Genomic DNA, 16281 nt, shown 5'->3' with positions numbered 1-16281 from the left:
GTATGAAACGAATTGATTAACTGAAAAACATTGCATAGTATACCTCTAAGATAGTTGCTAGGGTTCTGTTAGTGTACAAATGGTGGTTGCTATGCCAAATAAAGTGAGAGCTAAGCTGGTTGCTAGTGTAATGATGTTGGTCACTATAGTGAATCATAGGTTGACATAGTTTAATGGATGTTGATAGACAGGTAGTTACAATGATTTTGCTAAGGAAGACATGGTGGTTGCTATGTTAAATAAAACTGTTGTTATGATGGTTGTTAGGGTAACCATATTGGTTGCTATGGTGGTTTCTAGATTGACATTAGAGTGGTGGTGGCTAGGTTGTTTGCTGGTGTAGGTTGCTAGGGTGTTGCTATGGTACATATGTTGGTTGCTATGCCAAGTAAAGCAGTTGTCATGCTGGTTGCTGGAGTAATCATGTTGGGTGATATGGTGGTTAGTAGGTTGACATTGTAGTCGTGGTTGCTACAGTGGGTTGTTTCTAGGGTAATTAAGATAGTTCCTAGGGTGTTACTAGGATACATATAATGGTTTCTATGCTAAATAAAGTGGTTGCTATACTAGTTACTAGGGCAATTATGTTCTTTGCTATGGTGGTTGCTAGGTTAACATTATAGTGCTGGTTGCTAGATTGTTGCAGTGGAACATATGGTGCTTGCTATGCCAAATTAAGTTGCTGCTATTTTTGTTGCTAGGGTTATCATCTTAGTTGCTATAGTGGTTGAAACGTAGATATTTTAGCAGTGGTTGCTAGGTTGTTGCTTGGGTAAGATGGTTGCTATGCTTTTCCTATGTTACATTTGATGGTTGCTATGTAAAGTAAAGTGGTTGCTATGCTAGTTGCTAAGGTAATCATGTTTGTTGCTATGGTTGTTGCTAAATTGACATGATAGACATGGTTGCCTGGTTGTTGATATGGAATATATGGTGGTTGCTACAGTATGGCAAATAAAGTTGTTGTTATGTTGGATGCTAGGGCAATATTGTTGGTTGCTAGGGTCACTTCAAAGCATTTTTAGTTACACAATTATTATTTTATGTGATCTGAAGTGAAGTGTGAAGTGTTGTTCTGTGAAGAGTATGTTTGTATGTTTACTGTAACTGTACACCAATAAATGTCTCTCATGTTGCCATTTTATATTCAAATGAATGAATAGAGGCAGGCAGCCACATCTTCCCTCCATGTGAGCTGCTTTGATGAGGGTTTTGGGTGAGGGAGCTGTACTCATCTGCAGCACTGTGATACTAGCAGCACAAAAGTACACAGCAGAGTTGGATGAGTTCAGATTTGAGAAAACAGCTGATTTTCCAGGAGGTGAGATCTATCCTTTTTCTCCTTTTTTTGTTGTGGGATTCTTAAAGATTTTCCACAACCTTGGATGTGCGGAGCATTATAATTTCTTTCTCGATAAAAGAAGATATGGATTCTTGGTGCTTTATTTTCTGCCTTGTTTAATTAACTGAATGCATCGCCTGGTGCTTGTGTTTTTTGTTGTGCCGCGTCTGCGGTGTTTGGACTGTTTGGACTCTGGCCTGTGGGCTTCTCTCTCTTTCTTTTCTTTTCCTCACCTTCATGTGAGTGCTTTAATTAAAAAAAATCAACACGATATTCTTGAATGCGTGTTTCAATGAACTGACAACATTCATTTGTTAACAACTTGTGCAGAGATTGTTACAATGTTCAACAACCCTAACCCTAACCCTGCATTTATTGTGAACAAAGTGTTTATTACAAAGCCTTGTTCCATAAATTCACCATGATCAAAGATTCACACAGAAAGAGATGCAATTACTTTTGTAGTGACAGAGAAACGTACACAGGTATCTAAACAACACAAATGAAATGACAGCAAACCTTTGGAGTATAGAGCATGTGGCTTCTCATGAGTGCCTGGGTTTGAGTAAGGGAGGGACCTGCAGTTTAATCGCTGTGGCTTCTCTGGCTGCACAGAAGTACACAGCAGAGTCTTGTAGATTTAGATTTGAGATTGTCAGTGATGCACTGACGTCGGTTTTTCTTTTCATCTGAAACTTTTTCCCAGTTTTCTCAGGCTTGAAGTTGTCCTCATAGGTGGGATCAGCAGTGCCATAAATATATCCAATTAATTCCATAGTGGTATTACTGACTGTCTTATGAATATACCACAACATAACATCAAGATTTGTGTCATCATGGCTACAATTGATCTTCATTTCTCCATTAAGTTGTGCTGTGAATGATCGAGGCTGATCAAATGTTACGCCAACAGTGTACCCTATTGGGAGAGAACACAAAGCTTTAAGAAACAATTGGTCTAACCACAGCACAAATTACATCAAACATAAAAACAACATAACTTTACTCAAATGAGTAAGTATTCAACTTAAATAAGTATACGTGTGCATGGTAATATTGCCTGCTTAAAACAGCAAAAACGTACCTAACACTTGGCATAGCAGTAGAAGTTGATACATCATCCAACACATGATCCTGCTTTGACACAATTATACACAAATAGCTATGAGACCGAGCACATCACCATCTGTACAGGAGGTCAAAGCAGAGTGATGGTGACTGCATTTGTTATGATCTTTGCAATGTCTCCCCCTACTGGCTGTCAACTCCTGCACGGCTTGGAAGATTTAACTCACACGTGATTGAAAGACCAGATGATGGAGGTCTGATGAAGAAAAATCTTTGCATAAGTATTTGTAGACTGTAAAAAATGTTAACACAACATTTGGTAGACTTGCAACTTGTGCTCATATTTCTTGTTCTTATGTCACTTCAAATTAACCTGGCCTTCACCAGACTAAGCTAAGAGGCATGATCAATGGGCATACAGTAGTTCAAATGACTCTATATGCATTTGGATTGTCCTTCAATCAATCAATCAATCAATCAGACCAACGATCTGGGAGCTGCTGGTCGATAAATTTGTTTCTGATTGGTTCCAGCAAACGTGGATAGGAAGCAGGAGAGATAACTGTGCAGGTGCCTGAGCTGCAGGGCGAAATCCAGTCACCGACAGATCGGGCAGGGTGTACCCAGTCTAACTTCAAATACATAACAGTTTACATAATATGAGGATGTTCGTGAAATAAGCCGTGTGTCTTCTACTGTTTTACTGAATGTAGCTAAAGCAAAAATGAAGGACTAAACATTTAAGCCAAGACCACCCACAGACATCATTTGCAATGTTAAAACAATGTCCACTCGGGGTGGTCCTAACTGCTTTTGATGATTATTCAAGTGAGTGATCTTACTCTTACATTCATAGATTATGTTGGAAAAGCAGTCTAAACGTGGGGGGAAATGTCAATCTATTGATGGTTTACACAATGTTTACTCAGAGTCATAAGTGCTTTGGATGTCTATAAAGTCTGCGAAGACACATGTACAGTAGGTGTACAGTTACAGCATGTCTCGCATGGTTCATTCAAATGAATGACTAAAGGCATGCAGACACATCCTCCCTCCATATGAACTCCTCTGATGAGGGTTTTGGGTGAAGGAGCTGTACTCATCTGCAGCACTGTGATACTAGCAGCACAAAAGTACACAGCAGAGTTGGATGAGTTCAGATTTGAGAGAGCTAGTGATCCAGCAGTAGCCCCATTCCTCTTCAACTCAAACCGACTACTCGGAAACTCGGCCTCATTGGTGGGATCACCCAAATGGTGGCCAAAACCAATGAGAGTCATGGCTGTGCTGTCACTGGTTTGGCGGTACCAGTACATGTATGTAAGGCTGCTGTCATCATGGCTGCAGTTGATTTCTTTTTTGCTGTCATGTTCAGCTAAGATGTTTGGCAATTGCTGAAACTTCACACAATTAGATGTCCCTGAAAAATAAGTTACAACACAAGTTAGAAACTACTAACAATTGTAATTCATGAACGTTTCTAGTACAATATAAATATATCAAACATAAGTTGAAAACTGTAAAAGATATAGTAAATAGAGTTAATTATGTGTATGAGTGCAGTACTTAACATGACATTAGGATGAGAATGGCCAGCTGAGCAGTGATGTGAGACATTGTTCAGGTGAGCAGCTCCTGATGCTCCTCCGACTCCTCCTGCTCTGAACACTAAAGTCTGATGCACTCAGACGTCTCCAGTGAGCGGCATCATCCAGTGAGCTCACACACTCTTTGGGTACATCTCCCTCTGTTGGACATTACTGACAACGACGCATGATGTTCTTCAGCCACTTGACATCAGATTTGCCCTCTCTCATCCCACTGAGCAAGCAACGTCTATGGATGTCCAAAAAACAGTGGTCTGTCCAGGCTGTGATCTGGACGTCTATTTTACAGTCAAAATGAGTTGATAATGACACTGGGACAATAGTCCAGCCTGACCCGGTTCAGGACGTCTATAGACAACCAACATTAGTTGCAAATAATTGTTCTGCAAGGTCATAATCTGGACATCTATTTGACAGCCAGAATCAGTTAATAAATGTCATTGGGACAATAGTCCAGCCTGACCCCATTCGGGACGTCTATAGAGACAGCCAAAATTAGTTGCAAATAGACGTTCTGCCATTCTGGCTACTCTGAGGACATCTTCTGGATGTCTAATTAAGTCTTTCAGGCGTCTTCAAGCGAGGCCTATATCACATCCAGAACAACACATCCATTCAACGTCCAGGAAATACGTCTTAAAAACGTTCATTCTGGCTATACTGAAGACGTCTTCTGGAGTTCGGCGACCACGTCTTCTGGACATATTTTGAACCAGTTTTTGCTCAGTGGGATATTACCAAAGAAACCCTTTTGTTCCCAAATATTAAATAGAAATCAAGTTGGGTTGGATTGTAAACACATATTCTTATGAATAATTCTTATGACTAATCGCAATGATTGTTGAAGTCTGATATTCACTCTAACATGTATAGATTATATTGGATAAGCAGTCTAAACAAGCATTATTCAGATGACGTTTTACAGTATTGTTTACTCAGAATGGTCATAACTGCTTTGGATGTTTAGTCTGTGAAGTGATGGTCTGTGAAGAGTTTGTTTGTGTGTTTACTGTAACTGTACACCAACAGATGTCTCTCTTGCTGCCTTTTTAGATTCAAATGAATGAATAGAGGCAGGCAGCCACATCTTCGCTTGATATGAACTCCTTAGATGAGGGTTTTGGGTGAAGGAGCTGTACTCATCTGCAGCACTGTGATATAGCATGCAGCACAAAAGTACACAGCAGAGTAAGATGAGTTCAGATTTGAGAGAACCAGCGATCCAGCAGTAACCCCACTCCTCTTCAACTCAAACCCACCACCAGAAAAGTCTGTCTCATAGGTGGGTTTAACATCATTGTAGCCATATCCAATGAGAGTCATGGCTGTGCTGTCACTGGTTTGGCGGTACCATAACATGAGAAAAAGGCCACTGTCATCATGGCTGCAGGTTATCTCTTCTTTGCTGTCATGTTCAGCTAAGATGTTTGGTGATTGCTGAAACTTCACACAAGTAGCGGTCCCTGTAAAATAAGTTACAACACAAGTTAGAAACTATAAAAGTTGTAAATTATGTCAGTTTCTACCAGTAGTAAAAGATATATACAACATAAGTCGAAAACTGATTTTGTAAATGGAGTCAATAATTTGTATGAGTGGACCAGTACTTAACATGACATTAGGATGAGAATGGCCAGCTGAGCAGTGATGTGAGACATTGTTCAGGTGAGCAGCTCCTGATGCTCCTCCGACTCCTCCTGCTCTGAACACTAAAGTCTGATGCACTCAGACGTCTCCAGTGAGCGTCATCATCCACTGAGCTCACACACTCTTTGGGTACATCTCCCTCTGTTGGACACTACTGCCAACAAGGCATGATCATTTTCAGAGAGATGGCATCAGATTTGCCCTCTAATATCACCAAAAAACCTTTAGTTCCCAAATATTGAATAGAAATTCGAAATAGGTTGTGTTGTAAAGGTGGGGTAGAGCAACAGACAGGGGCGGAGCTAATGGTTCACTCTAGACGGGGCGAAGACCTATAGTGGGCCCCTCCCCCTGCGTGCGTGCGTGCGTGCGTGCGTGCGTGCGCGCGCGCGCGCGCAACAAGACTTTCAAAGCGCTGACAATATTTGTCCTTTCCACGGTTAGGTTCGTGCATGGTCCGTTAAAAAGTAGCCTTAGAGTACTACTATACTAACGTAGCTTTCTGACAAGCACACCCATTCCCTTGTTCTTGCCCATCTGAAATAACGCCTCTAGCTTTGCTGCCTCCATCCTTTCTGTTTTCGTTGTTTACATCCATGATGAGTCTTAAGTTAGTAAATTAGCTTAACAGTTTATGGCGATAAAACAGCAAATAGGCCTATCGCCGCGTAAAAAGCAACAAAAATAGGCCTAGTCTTGCGAGCCTGCGTGCGTGCGTAACCTATTGTCTCTGCTGCTCAAACAAATTATGTGCATATAGACCTAGGCTAGCCTACTTCTGACTTTGATAGCCTAACGTGTTCACTAACTTTGCAGAAAATTGTAGCCTATGTCATGCAGTTAATGGGATACTGTGCTGCATTGAGAAGTTATGGTAGGCCAATTTTTTATGAATACACACACACGCGCACACGGGACATTTTCTCTCGTTGTTGAGCAATGCGCAATGCGTACGGCCGTACACCTGCAGGTAGGCTACGCCTGCCAGCTACTCGGTGTTTATCCCAACATCATGTTTTTATTTAAGCCATTCCATGTTGTGCTTATTGGCTGGGGCATGTTGTTTTCTTTCATGTCGATTCAAGATTGTTTGTGTAGGCTAAACTACCGGTCAAAACTCTCACAGTTGAATTTCACTACGCTTGCCCGTTTAGGCTTATTAGGGCCCGAGCACCGAGGTGCGGCCACTGAAAGTGGCTGCACCGGAGGTGCAAGGCCCTATTGTTTTTGCTCAGATTATTCTTATTATTATTATTATAGTATAATTATCTTACCAGTAACATTTTTCACCAACTTGGCATGCTCTAAAACTCTTGCAATTTAGCTGGCATATGTAGAATTGCATTTGATACTCAGACACAGAGCTGTGGCCTAGGGTGTGGCTCAGGGACTCTATAGCGCCACCTAGCGCGCCGTCTACTGTGGTTGACACATACATTCACGGAAATGAACCAAATTTGGTGGACATGTGTGTTGTATTATTCTGAACAAGTTTTACATTTAAACTATATAGTGAATCTTAGAGGAATTTGAGTTATGATTATGATTATGATTTTTGCACATCACGTATTTTGAAATACTTCTCCAAGACGGTTTATCGAAATCATGTCATATCAGCACTAAAATGATCTTGAGGGGTTGCCCGAGAGGAATTGCGACCAGATTTTTGAATTTTTGAAGTATATTGAAATGGCGAAGGTTTGAATTATGGCGTTTTATTAAGAAACAGGAAGTTGGTGTTATAGGCAGAAAAAAGGTTAGGAATTGGATGTAATTTGGCAGCTATATGTGGAATTGCTTCTGCTAGTCAGAGACAGAGCTCTGGCCTAAGGTGTGGCTTTGGGACTCTATAGCGCCACCTAGCAGCATGTTATCTGTTGTGATTGACACAAACATTCACGAAAATGAACCAAATTTGGTAGACTTGTGTGTTATTGCTACTACTAGTTAGAGACAGAGCTTTGGCCTAGGGTGTGGCTTAGGAACTCTATAGCGCCACCTAGCACATAGTCTGTTGTGGTTGACACATACATTGATGAAAATGAACCAAATTTGGTGTGCTTGTGTGTTATTGCTATCGCTAGTCAGAGACAGAGCTCTGGCCTAAGGTGTGGCTTCGGGACTCTATAGCGCCACCTAGCAGCATGTTATCTGTTGTGGTTGACACAAACATTCACGAAAATGAACCAAATTTGGTGGACTTGTGTCTTATTGCTATGGCTAGTCAGAGACAGAGCTTTGGCCTAGGGTGTGGCATAGGGACTATATAGCGCCACCTAGTGCATTGTCTGTTGTGGTTGACACAAACATTCACGAAAATTAACCAAATTTGGTGGGCTCGTGTGTTATTGTTTTTGCTAGTTAGAGACAGAGCTCTGGACTAGGGTGTGGCTTAAGGACTCTATAGCGCCACCTAGCACATTGTCTGTTGTGGTTGACACAAACATTCACAAAAATTAACCAAATTTGGTGGGCATGTGTTTTGTTATAGCTATTCAGAGACAGAGCTCTGGCCGAGGGTGTGGCTTAGGGACTCTATAGCGCCACCTAGTGTGTTACCTGTTGTGGTTGACATACATTCACGAAAATGAATCAAATTTGGTGAGCTTGTTTGTTATTACTGCCGCTAGTCTGAAACAGAGCTCTGGCCTAGGGTGTGGCTTAGGGACTATAGCGCCACCTAGCAGATTGTGTGTTGTTGTTGACGCATACATTCAGGAAAATGAACCAAATTTGGTGGGCATGTGTGTTATTGCTATAGCTATTCAGAGACAGCGCTTTGGCCAAGGGTGTCTTAGAGACTGTATAGCGCCACCTAGCGCATTGTCTGTTGTGGTTGACACACTCATTCACGAAAATTGACCAAATTTGGTAGGCATGTGTGTTGCTCATGCACATGCCCACCAACACGCACATGTTGCTATGTTAGATTCCGAAATGTCACAGGTCTCCGCACCGCAGGTGCTCGGGCCCGCCATCGCCGCTTGCGGCTATATTTGTTTTTTTGTTGTTGTTGTTTTTACAAGATTAGGCAATACACCGAGGCAGGAACTCCACTGACACTAAGTGTTGGTGACAGAGGTAGCCATACCGTATGGTATCTCAAGTTATGGCCGGGATTTGTATTTATTGGCTGCGCAATAACTTAACCAACACAGCGCACGTTGAATGAATTGACTGCCTTGTGCGTAAACAGCGGTGGAAATCCCGACAGTGTTTCAACTACATGAAACATAAGTAGTGAACCATCAAATACCCTCTTATTGCATTGGCCATCAGTCCAAACATTAAGCAATATAATCAAACAGTGTAAGAGTAAATTAGACCCCAAAACAAACCAAAAATGTTCTGCTTTTGATGGCATGCCGCTCCGTTCCAAATGAAACGCATGTCTCACAATTAAACGCACGTATGCAGAGCCTAATTAGCCTAAATAAAATGGGCATAATTTGAGGAGTTACAGGTAGGCCTAGGCAATCTCCTGCCAACAGCCGATCTTCTTGTCTCTATTGAAGTTGTAGCCTACCTATTTCGTGTGTTTACAACAACATTGACATTGACATGTTCCGTGTGCGGATATAGAGAGGCTTTCCAGGCTATCAGAACTTTTTTTTTAACCGTTTATGTTCATCGGCGCAGCCTACTACGATGCGAACTGACAGCTGTTGCCACGCGTATGCTCCAGACTCTAAATAGGTATATAGATCTTGCTAACTCACTTGATTTTCTGTAATACGGTAAATGCAACCTGTAGCCTAGGCTACCTCATAAAACCCAGACAGGTCGTGCATCAGTTTCGCTTTTAAAACGCGCCAGTGTAGCGTGAGAGGGGAAATGCCTGTCGCGGGCTATGCAGTGTTTAAGGGCATGACAGACGGGCTCCCATTGTGAGGGCACTCTACGGACCAGCGGCATCTTTAGTAGCATCTAGCAATCAGTACATATAAGCATCGTTAAATACAACAATTCAGCAAGATAGATTTGGCCAAAGGTGGGCCCCCTGCCTGCACCCGTGGGCCCGGAGCGACCGCCCCCCCTGCCCCCCCACTCGCTCCGCTATTGGCAACAGATGTCTCTCATGGTGCCATTTTATATTCAAAAGAATGAATAGAGGTAGGCAACCACATCCTCCCTCCATATGAACTCCTCTGATGAGGGTTTTGGGTGAAGGAGCTGTACTCATCTGCAGCACTGTGATACTAGCAGCACAAAAGTACACAGCGGAGTTGGATGAGTTCAGATTTGAGAGAACCAGTGATCCAGCAGTAGCCCCACTCCTCTTCAACTCAAACCGACTACTCGGAAACTCTGCCTCATTGGTGGGATCACCCACATAGTGGCCAAATCCAATGAGAGTCATGGCTGTGCTGTCACTGGTTTGTCGGTACCAGTACATGTATACAAGGTTGCTGTCATCATGGCTGCAGTTGATTTCATTTTTGCTGTCATGTTCAGCTAAGATGTTTGATGATTGCTCAAACTTCACACAAGTAGTGGTCCCTGTAAAACAAGTTACAACACAAGTTAGAAACTACTAATAGTTGTAAATTATGTCTGTTTCTACCAGCAGTAAAATATATATACAACATAAGTTGAAACCTGTAAAAGATATAGTAAATGGAGTTAATTATTTGTCTGAGTGGACCAGTACTTAACATGACATTAGGATGAGAATGGCCAGCTGAGCAGTGATGTGAGACATTGTTCAGGTGAGCAGCTCCTGATGCTCCTCCGACTCCTCCTGCTCTGAACACTAAAGTCTGATGCACTCAGACGTCTCCAGTGAGCGTCATCATCCACTGAGCTCACACACTCTTTGGGTACATCTCCCTCTGTTGGACATTACTGCCAACGAGGCATGATTTTTAAAATAAAATTTGCCCGATCATATTACCAACAGTCTTTAGTTCCCAAATATTAAATTGTGTAGTGACCCGAACCGAACAGTTCCGGACTTTGCTTCCCAAGGTGCGTTGTGGGAGGGTGGGGGACTGTGTTGTTGCTGTGTGTTTTTGCATGTCGTGACGGTTGCCCCCTCCTTTATGAATGTAGTAAATGTCTGCATGTTGCCACTGTTTGTTTTTTTGTCATGAAAGATAGCCTTGTGTGTGCAGTGTGGGGATTGGGAATGAAACAAGGGAAGTGGGACGAGAACTGTACGCATGTGATGTCTAATAAAAATGAGTAAAAGTGACAACATTGTGTTACAATAGAAATAAAATCAAATCAAAGTGTTGTGTTTAAAGCATCTTATAAATAACTAGAAACTTGATTCCATAGAATTACCAGTGCATGAAATTGAAAAATACATGATGTGAAATATCATACAGACATAAAACAGATAATGCAAAGATAGTTAATGGTGTTGCTAAGGTAGACATGGTGGTTGCTATGCTTAATAAAGCTGTTACTATGATTGTTGCTAGGGTAATCATGTTGGTTGCTATGGTGGTTTCTAGGTTCACGTTAGAGTGGTGGTTGCTAGGTTGTCTGCCGGTGTAGGTTACTCGGGTGTTGCTATGGTGGTGCTATGCTAAATAAGGCATACAGTGTTGTTTAAACAGAGTGGTCGTAACTGCTTTGGATGTCTAGAAGTGTCTGTGAAGTTATGTTCTGTGAAGAATATGTTTGTGTGTTTACCGTAACTGTACACCAACAGATATCGCTCGTGGTGCATTTTATAGTCAAATGAATCATTAGAGGCAGCAACCACATCCTCCCTCCATATGAACTGCTTTGATGAGGGTTTTGGGTGAGGGAGCTGTACTCATCTGCAACACTGTGATACTAGCAGCACAAAAGTACACAGCAGAGTCGGATGAGTTCAGATTTGAGAGAACCAGTGATCCTTCAGTATCCCCACTCCTCTTCAACTCAAACCGACTACTCGGAAACTGTGGCTCATAGGTGGGGTCACCAATTTTGTAGACAAATCCAATGAGAGTCAAGGCTGTACTGTGACTGGTTTTGCGGTACCAGTACATGTATGTAAGGCTGTTGTCATCATAGGTGCAGGAGATTTCTTCTTCACTGCTGTCATGTTTAGCTAAGATGTTTGGTGATTGCTGAAATTTCACACAATTAGTGGTCCCTGTAAAAAACATTTGAAACGCATTAGAAACAGTACAAAACAATTGTAAATTTTGTCAGTTTCTACCAGTAGTAAAATAGTGAAAACTGTGAAAGATATTGTAAATGGAGTTAATAATTTGTATGAGTGGACCAGTACTTAACATGACATAAAGATGAGAATGGCCAGCTGAGCAGTGATGTGAGACATTGTTCAGGTGAGCAGCTCCTGATGCTCCTCCGACTCCTCCTGCTCTGAACACTAAAGTCTGATGCACTCAGACGTCTCCAGTGAGCGTCATCATCCACTGAGCTCACACACTCTTTGGGTACACCTCCCTCTGTTGGACATTACTGCCAACGAGGCATGATCATTTTCAGAGACGTGACACCAGATTTGCCCTGTCATAGATATTACTAACAGACTTTTCAAGTATTTTATTTTAGATTAGTCTAAATCATCTTATAAACATTTGCATTCATCAAGTGAAGTGAAGATTTGTGGAACATTGTGTGTTTTCAAACAGCAGCACACAGCATTAGAGTGACATACATAGATGGCAAACATGCTTCACAGAACCTGTTCATTTCTCGTGGCTGAGTCAGGTGTGTGATGACTTGCCACATCGTTTTTGCTATTGAGCTTCCCAGGACTCAGTCACTGTGCTGACTTGCAGCACACAGATACACAGCTCCCTGACCCGCCTCTACACTCTCAATGGTGAGAGACTGCTTCTTCCCTGAAGCCTGTGCTTTAAAGCCTGACTTGAAACCAGGTTCAAAGGTTGGTTTTCCAGAAGCCACATAACTGGTCATCATCAATGGACCTGCTCCCTCTTTCTGTTGATACCAGTACAGATAATCATAGTCAGTCTCATTCTGGTAGCAATATATCTCATGTGATGAAGGACCAGCAACTGCCAAAATGTCCTTTGGCCACTGAGTGATGAGGACTCCATCTACGATACCTGAGGAAGATAATAAACACATAGAAACATAATTGGACACCATAATACTGTAAACAGACTAGGAAAGGTTATGGAAACGTGATATCCATCCTGGTGTAACTGGTACCTATGAGGAACGAGGGAGAGAAGAAGAGGAGTGCTGTGATCATGCTGCCTTTCGGTCTGACTGACGGCTTGAAAGTGAGGAAGTGACATCATTCTGAGTATGAAACATCTTGCAGAGGAATATCAGCAGTTTTGATATGTCTCCACCTATTGACTTACAATTCCAGCATAGCTTGGAAGGTTTTGCGCACACATGGTTGAAAGACTTGATATAGGCCTACGTAGGTAGCCTACTACATTGTGGTGGTTGCTTGTTTTTTTCTAGGGTAATTAAGATGGTTCCTAGGGTGTTACTAGTGTACTGTACATGTGATGGTTCCTATGCAAAATGAAGTAGTTATACTAGTAAATAGGGCAATCATGTTTGTTGCTATGGTGGTTGCTAGGTTATCAATATAGTGGTGGTTGCTAGGTTGTTGCGGTGGGACATATGGTTGTTGCTATGCCAATTAAAGAGGCTGCTATGTTATTTGCCATGTTGGTTGATTAGTTTAAATTTTAGCGGTGGTTGCTAGGTTGTTGCTAGGGTATTTAGGATCGTTGCTAGGATTTTCTTATGGTACATTGGTGGTTGCTATGTAAAATAAAGTGACTGCTATGCTAGTTCCTAAGGTACTGTATGGTTGCTAAATTGACATGATGTGGTTGCCTGGTTGTTGATAGATAACATATGGTGGTTGCTCTGCCTGATAAAGCAGTTGCTATGTTGGTTGCAGTGGTAATCATGTTGGTTGCTATGGTGTTTGCTAGGCTGACATAATAGTGGTTGTTACGAAGTTGTTGCTTGAATTATTGAGATGGTTGCTAGGGTGTTGCTAGGATAAATATGGTGTTTGCTATGCCAAATAAAGCGGTTGTTATGCTGCTTGCAAGGTTAATCATGTTTGTTGCTGTGGTGGTTGCTAGGGTCGCTTCAAAGCATTTCTAGTTATACAATTATTACCTCCGCCGAGGAGGTTATGTTTTCATCTGGGTTTGTTTGTCTGTTTGTCAGTTTGTTAGCAAGATAACTAAAGCAATAATGGATGCATTTCAATGAAATTTTCAGGGAAGGTCAGACATGACCCAAGGAAGAAACTATTACATTTTGGGAGTGATCCGTATCACCGTCGGGATTCCAGAGGCGTTTCTGTGTTTCACTTAGTGGTGTAATGGCATGGTATGGCCACGTGGTGGCGATCTGAATAGTTTAGGTTCAAATGTATGACAACCTAGGAAGAACAATACAGGCGGATGTCTGTGCTTTCTGAGTGCGTTTCTAGTTATATTATGTGATTTTTAGCATTTATAGATTATGTTGCCAAAGCATCTACACATGGGGCAAGGTGTGGAACTGTGGGGCAGCCTACTGGTTAGGGCCTCGAGCTTGTGACCGGAGGGTTGCTGATTCAATCCCCGACCAGTCCATGGCTGAAGTGGCCCTTGAGCAAGGCACGTAACCCCTCACTGCTCCCTGAGCACCGCTGTTGAGCAGGCAGCTCACTGCTCTGGGTTAGTGTGTGCTTCACCTCACTGTGTGTTCACTGTGTGTTGTGTGTGTTCACTAATTCACAGATTGGGATAAATGCAGAGACTGAATTTCCCTCGCAGGATCAAAAAAATAATAATAATAAAAATATATACATATATATATATATATATATATATATATATACAGTATTTGAATATATACTATATAGTACTTCACATGCTTCACAGAACCCCTTAACTTCTCGTGGCTGAGTCAGGTGTGTGATGGCTTACCACATTGTTTTTGCTATTGAGCTTCCCAGGACTCAGTCACTGTGCTGACTTGCAGCACACAGATACACAGCTCCCTGGCCTGCCTCCACACTCTCGATGGTGAGCGAGAACTGCTTCTTCCCTGGACCCCCTGTTTTAAAGCCTGACAGGAAATCAGGTTCAAAGGTTGGTGTTCCAAGCACTTTGACCATTAACACAGGGCCTGCTCCCTCTTTCTGTTGATACCAGTACAGATAATCATAGTCAGTCTCATTCTGGTAGCAATATATCTCATGTGATGAAGGACCAGCAACTGCCAAAATGTCCTTTGGCCACTGAGTGATGAGGACTCCATCTACGATACCTGAGGAAGATAATAAACACATAGAAACATAATTGGACACCATAATACTGTAAACAGACTAGGAAAGGTTATGGAAACGTGATATCCATCCTGGTGCAACTGGTACCTATGAGGAACGAGGGAGAGAGGAAGAGGAGTGCTGTGATCATGCTGCCTTTCAGTCTGACTTTGTGTCACACTAGATTAATTTGCACGCCACTGACGGATTGAGAGTGAGGAAGTGACATCATACTGTGCATGAAACATCTTCACAAGGATCAGCAAAGCTCTGACAAACACAAATCAAATGACCACTGATCGGTCTATTTTGATGTTTAGGCACCATTCTATGTGTTGTTTAGACTTTAAGCGGGCCCCCCATGTGAAATGCTACTGCGTGGTTTTTGTGTGAGACCAGAGTAGAAAAGAGGCACTGTGCTTCTCTCAGCGCACAGAAATACACGCCACTATCGCTGAGGGCAAGCTGAGAGATATTCATGAACCCCTTAGTCTTTGCATCCCCCCACTGGTGAATACGATCCTTCCACTTTTCCTCTGGGTTGTACGTAGACGAGTAAAGATGGCCAACGAGGTGAAGCTCTCTTTCCTTTGATAGTTGTTGGTACCATAGCAGGTAATACATGTTACTGTTGTTATGACTACAACTGACTTTAACTTGCCCTTCTGGTTGTCCAAAGACATCAGGTGTTTGTGAAATTAAGATACTGCTAGAAATGCCTTATAAGCAAAGAAAAGAACACTTTAGTCGCCATGTTGTAGAAAACAGAGGTAAATGCAGTGATGTAAAAAAACTACTGAGGTAACAATTGTGGTCTGTGAGAGTGTTTTAAAACTCAAAGCACTATAGATGTTTTATTGTTTCTTCTACGTTTTACCTGGAATCCAGAGCAGCAAAGCAAACAGACAAGAGACCGCTGTGCAACACATTCTGCCTCCTCTCTGTTGCAAGTTGTCAAAGAAAACCATTCCCCCCCAGAGGCAACAAGACAAACCTCAGTTCCTGTTCCACAGTTCAATTCTGCCCCTTGTGGTCATGTAAGGAAAAGACACACACATCTGCAAACTGTGTCATCAGGCTGAAAGGTACAGTCAGTTTGCAGTCTTCTAGAGAAAGGTTGTTGACATGTTAACTCCATAGCTAATCAAGTTATCCTCTTCCCTCCAGAAGCATGGTCTTGCTACAGTATGTCTGCATTTAAACAATCTGCAGAGCCTAGTACTCTGTTTTGGAAGGCATCCAGAGCGGACAGTAGCCTAAGAAGACAGTTAGGAGCTATTCAGAGAATGGAGAAACAAGACTGCCTGGCTACAAGGATCCTTATTCTTGTCTCCATACGTAGTGTTCTTGAAGTTGCCTTCTTTCTAAAACAGTCCTCTCGGACATCAAGG

Source organism: Sardina pilchardus, chromosome 20 (genome assembly GCF_963854185.1).
Source record: "Sardina pilchardus chromosome 20, fSarPil1.1, whole genome shotgun sequence".
Taxonomy (NCBI): Eukaryota; Metazoa; Chordata; class Actinopteri; order Clupeiformes; family Clupeidae; genus Sardina; species Sardina pilchardus.
The sequence above is the reverse complement of the archived record's forward strand: the minus strand, read 5'-3'. Positions refer to the sequence as shown.